This window comes from Oryx dammah, unplaced genomic scaffold (genome assembly GCF_014754425.2).
Source record: "Oryx dammah isolate SB20612 unplaced genomic scaffold, SCBI_Odam_1.1 HiC_scaffold_16, whole genome shotgun sequence".
Taxonomy (NCBI): domain Eukaryota; kingdom Metazoa; phylum Chordata; class Mammalia; order Artiodactyla; family Bovidae; genus Oryx; species Oryx dammah.
In genome coordinates, this window is record NW_024070200.1 from 34855299 (window position 1) to 34861298 (window position 6000).

Consider the following 6000-nt stretch of genomic DNA (forward strand, 5'->3'; position numbering starts at 1 on the left):
GTGGGGGGAACAGACAAGAGAGGCGTCCTCCAGAGGAGAGAAGGGCTGTCTCACCTCAGGCAAACTCACCCAGCAGTTCAGCATGAGGAAGGGGGGTACCTTTCTGGCATCTTTGGAGGCTCAGAGACACAACTGGTGGGACAGAGCATGACTAGGCACTCAGGGAGGGGTGGGCTTACAGGCGGTCTGGACCTGTGGGCAGCTCCTTGGGGAAGTGGATCAGGCCTAGAACCACAGGGAGGGAAACCATTCTCTCTCCCCTCCTTGCAGATAGGGAAAATGAAGCCCAGGAGGGAAGGACTTAACCCAGCTCTCTTTGATTCTCAGATGAAGAGGAAGATAAAGCAATCTAGAGGGGTTGAGGGTGGCCAGAAGAAAAGACAGTGAGCAGGGGGGAAGGAGAGGAGAGGAGGGAATTGCATTCTCGAATTCAGCCCAATGTCAGCAATACTCAGTTCAAGGCCAGGAATGGATTTCTAGGCTCCAGATGCTCATGGATAGACTCAAGGCCATTTCCTTCAGGAAGACTTCCGTGCACTAATTTTGTTCCTTCCAAACTAGCCTCCATCCTGTCTGCATCAGTTATTTCAGTCATTCAGTCTATTCAATTGAGAACGTTATTGTAAACTCACAAGTTGTTTTCCAACTTGTGTGTTAGGTTTTTTTTTTTTAAGCCAGAACTGATGATGGTCATAGATTGAGAGATGGGGTAAGGGTGGAGCAAGGGGCAGAGGGCAGGGGATTAGGAATGCCATGATCAAGAAAGAGTAAGGGGCGGGAGGCAAGGCTCACTGTGAAGCTGCAGTGACTGACTTTGAATCACTTTGCTTCTCAGCCACGGTCCACAGGTTACATAGCCCTAAATGGCCATGCCGGGGCTAGTCACAGGTTTCCCCGAAATCCTGGAGACTCTGCTGGGACAATCCATTCCCCTAAAATAACATCTTTTCTTTAGTCCTCAAGTTACCTCCTCTGTGTGTGGGGAGCTGGGAAAGGGGTGGGGGTAGGAGGTGTGGGGGTTGGTGGTAGGGAGGGCTTACCTCCCTGAGTATTTCCAGTGTGTACGGCCAGGCCACAGACCCCAGAGCAGACCCCAGACCCTCGGGGCCTGACCCACAAATTGAGGGACCAGGACGTGCAGGCAGTGGCTGCAGAGGAAAGATTACCGCACACAGGAGGGAACCAGCTCCAGGCTTCCTGCCAGATGCAAGAGGTGCTCCGGCGGTTTCCTTTCCAGGCAGAGCTCCGCCAGACTCATCCTGTCTCCAACGCTGCCTCCTTCACCTCTTGGCTGGTTTGAGACCGTGAGGCTGTACCACCCCAGCACTCCCAAGGCCCTTTCTCCCCAGGGCAAGAGAGAGTTGATCTGAGCAGAATGAGGGTGGCCTGTCCAGTGCAGGGCAGAGTAAGGTACCCAAGGATGAGGGAAGCAGCAAGTGTTAAATCGCTCAGTCGGTGTCTGACTCTTTACAACTCCATGGCCTGTAGTCCGCCAGGCTCCTCTGTCCATAGAATTCTCCAGGCAAGAATACTGGAGTGGGCACCCATTCCCTTCTCCAGGGAATCTTCCCAACCCAGGGATTGAACCTGGATCTCCTCATTCCAGGCAGATTCTTTACTGTCTGAGCCACCAGGGAAGGACAGAAGGAGGAGCACAGTGCAGGCCAAATCTGGCTGCTGAGCCCTTGTGGGGTGCTCCTGCTCAACTCCTTTAAGGGCATATGAGGCCTCTTGGGAAATAAGGGTTAGGGGGAAGGGGGTGGAGGGGACGGGGTTGGGGTGGGGAGGAGGCCACTGCAGCTTTGGGCCGGGAGCTGCAGGGCCCTCAGGGGCCGAAGGCCCTCCTCGCACCTCACTCACCTCTCTAAGAGATCCTGAAGGTGTAAGGACAATCTCCTGCGAGCCAGGCGGAGCTATTTAAGAGGGAAACTGTGGCCTGGAAATTCCCAGTGATGAAATTTCTGGAAACATGAACTTGAAAATTCCTTGCTGCGGCTCTGTGAGCCATCCTGGGGGCTCCTGCACGCTAGGCCCTGGAGCTTCCTCCCACGCAGGGGTGGGAGGGAGAATGGGAGCTGAAGCCTGGGGAGGTGGGCTCCCTCCCCTCACATTTACCTCTTGCAAACAATCGCAGTTTTGTTTCAAGGAAATGATTCTGTTCCCGAGGAGCCTTTTAAATGATGCTTTCAAGGGTCTTTTTTTTTTTTTAATTCGTTCCATTTAAAACATTTTTTTTTTTTTTGCCCTGGAGGGGAAAAAAAAAAGAGAGGAGAAAAAGCTAATAAAGCAATCACCAAATGCTGAGCACCTGGCTCTAAGCCTGCGGATTCTGGTTGTAGCCTTGGCACCAACAGGCTGGGGGGCTTTCATTAAAAAGAAGCGGAGGGGAACGAGCAGTCAGTGGCTCGACCCGCAAGCCTGCCGCCGGCGGTCCGTCTGGGCGTCAGTCTCCCTTTGTTCCCGCCTTCCTCCCCTCCCCCGCCCCGTCTCGGATTCTCTGCATCCTCTTCGGCTCGCAGTTCCTGCTGGCTCTCCAGCCCCGAACACTTCCAGCCCCAGGCATCTTTCTGCCTTCGGGCCAGCGCACTCCAGGCCTTCACTCTCTTCCCCTTTCTGCTCCGCTTTTCAATTTATTCTGCCTTTTATTGCTCGCTATTGCAGAGACTATTGCCCTGGAGACAGGAACGGTTCTAGTAGGGAAAAGCACACTTGGTGGATTTCATTAACATTCCTGCCCGGTCCGTCTGGGGTGGGGGCGGGGAGCTGGCCCAGCAGGGCAGCTGGGTGCCTCTTTGCTCCCACCTCTACACCTCAGTGCCAGGCCTTTAGGGTCAGGGGCGGCTGCCCAACTGTACCAGGCTTGTGGTGGAAGGGGAGGGCCCATAGCCCATTTCACAGGTAGGGAAACCGAGGCTGAGACTGCTACTAACATGGAAAGGGTGAGAACAGGTTAGATCAGGACTGCCAGCCCCCTCCCCAGCTAACGCCCCAGTTCCTCGGTATCGGGGGCCCCATGTCACCCTCCCCTCTCCCTTCCTGTGCTCCATCACGTGACAGAGGCTGTGAGCAGGTCAGCTCCTCCTTGCAAATGAGGCGGTTTTATGGGCTTTAAAAAAACACTCCAATTGTTCCCTCAATTACCCTGAGAGATTGAATATATTAATCTCTCTCTTAACTGGAGTGAGACTCGGCTGCTGCCCCTCCCCCAGACACCAGCATCCCTTCAGCTCGCGTGCCAGGGAGTGACTCCCAATCCTGCTCCCCTGGCCTGGGCACCTGAGCAGGTCAGCCTGGGGCCAGGCAGCATACTTCTGATGTGCCTAATACACACACGTGTGCACATGTGCACACTCACACATGCCCACACTCATAGACGTACACACACACGCACACACACTCAGACACAGACACACGGCTGCTTTACATTTCTCTCTCAATTTGTATTGATTTTCTCCTTTGCCGCAATTTGGAAGAATCTTTTCCTTGTGTAAAGTTGATCAAGGGGCCAAGGGGAGCGGGAGAGGAATGTGGGCAGCTCCCCCTTCTGCTCCTGTGACAACTGCCTCCAGCTTAAACACACTCTGCCCCAGGCAGCCGAGCTCCGTTAAAAGCTACCTGAGGTTTCCCTTTGTAGCTCGATTTTCTTTTATTTCTGGGGAACAAAGACTCTGTCAAGGCATTCCCAGAGAGCGCTGTCACCCATGCAGGGAAGGGTGTAGACCCGTCACCAATCACCCAGTTGGAGAGGCCAGGCTGGTAGGAAAGGCGGGGCTGGCCCAGGCCGGCCTCAGGGAGGGCGAGGGTGAGGGGCATGGCCAGTCCCCCCTCAGGAAGAGAAAGGCTCTTGGCTATTTGTACCACAATGACCCTGCCAGCTGCCTTCTGTCCCCTCGTGCTCATGGGTGGCACTGAAAGGTTTTCTGCCCATGGGGGTCTCTGAAGGGCCTCAAAAGTCCCTGAGTAAGACCTAAAAATGTTATTTGGGGGGGTCTCATATTTAGGTCCTTGCCCAAGCTGGTCTCTTCTCTCCCCTGGCCGATTTCCATGTCTCTGTATATGCCTCTGGAGTCGGTGCCTGAAGCTCAGAGGAATGGAGTATAGGAGAGGTTTGGGGTCCAGCCACCTTGCAGTGAGAGGCAGGCATAGTGGGGTCAGGTGGATCTGGGTTCAGGTCAGTCTCTGGCATTTATGTAATAGCTGAGTGACCCTGTGTAGGTTGTATAACTTCCCCCAGCCTCCATTTTCACATCTGTAAAATGGGGTAGGGCCATTCCTATGCCCTCTATTGCTGGGGAAATTAAATGACCTAGTGTACAGTTAGCTTTGCCCTGCAGGCAGGGTTTAATAAATGCTGTCCTAGTCACGAGTTGGGATGTCTGGGCAAAGCAGATAGGTCTGAAATGGCCTCAGTTTCTGCATCTAGGAAAGAAGGTAGCTCCTTTATGTCTAGCTGGTCTCCCTAGGGGAGGGCATTGGGATCTTGTGAACCCCACTGTCTCTGGGACCCAGGTACCAGGTTTCTGGGCGGAGGAGGCTGGATCAGCCCAGGGTGCTGGTCTGCGAAGAAACTCCATTAGCAGATTGCTGTATCCGAGCACACCAGATGGCCCTGCTGCCCAGCCCCCATCGCTGCCTTCCTTCACCCCAGCCAGGGGCTGTCGCTGACTCACACCTCCTAGAAGCTGTGTGTGTGTGTGTGTGTGTGTGTGTGTGTGAGTGTGTGATATATGTGGGGTGAGGGGGAGATGGAGAGGAAGGGGGTACCTGGCTCTGATGTCCTCCCAGCCAGCCCAGGCCCAGCTGCTGATGGGTTCCAGGGCGGGAGTGAGGGGGGCTGTAATTGCCTTCTCATCTCCAGAATTTACCTTCATGGGAAAGGAGGAAGGAAGGGCAGGAGGGCACAGTTGTCTTGACCTTTTAAGGTCCTCTTCCTCTTCTCTCCTTCACTCACACCCTTGGAAAGTGGAGGCTCCCCCAACAGACGTTCTGGAACACAGCCACTCTCACAGACATGCAGACGCACAAGGACATACACATGCTGAGTATACACGGACCCACCACATTCTGGACATGCAGAGACCCCCCACACACACCCCGACATCACGATAATAGACTCACACCAGCTCACTGGTGGACGTACTTGGGGCACACCGCCTCCCACACAAACACAGGCCCACACCTCCTTGGGGAACTTCTGGCTTTATCTCGGTAGGAATTCTCCAAGTGCAGCCTCTACCAGATGAGAAAAAGGCTTTGGGGACACAACATGTGTGATGTAAGAGGTGAAATTAAAACCCTGTGTGAAACAATCTTTAATAAGTGGTCTTTGAAGAAACAGCGGGTTGAGGAGGGCAGGAGAGAAAGAAAGCTGACAGTGCCCAGTTGGCCTGCCCTTGGCCCGTCAGGAGTCAGCCAAGACACCCCAACCTGGATTCCGAGCTGGTACTGCAGAGTCCCTGGGCTAGGAGCAGCTGAGGCCAGCAGGATGGATGGAGGATGAGTTGAGGACATCCTTTCTCCCATGCTTTCTCCCATCCTTGTCCTTGGATCCAATGGTCCAACCTCCTTTAGCCCACAGTGGTCCTCTGTCCATCCAGCCCTCCATCCATCCATCCACTCCCCCTTGCAGTAAGCAAGGTAGCTGATCTCTCAGCCCTTAGGGAGCTGCCAGGCTACGTGGGGAGAAGAGATAGGAGAAGTTGGAAGATCATGACCTAAGAAGCACACTCTGAGGGCTGCTGGAGCTCAGGGAAGAGGGATGCGCTTGAGTTGGGTGGTCATCACGGACTCAGTCTCTCATAGGAAAGCCAGTTCTGACTGGGAATCAAAAGACCTTGGTTTAGGATTCCATTTTGAGGTTGCTTAAGAGCTGTATTGTTGTTCTGTTGCTAAGTCGTGTGTGACTCTCTGCAACCCCAGGGACTGTAGGCATGCCAGGCTTCCCTGTCCTTCACCATCTCCCAGAGCTTGCTCAGACTCATGTCCATTGAGTCAGTGATG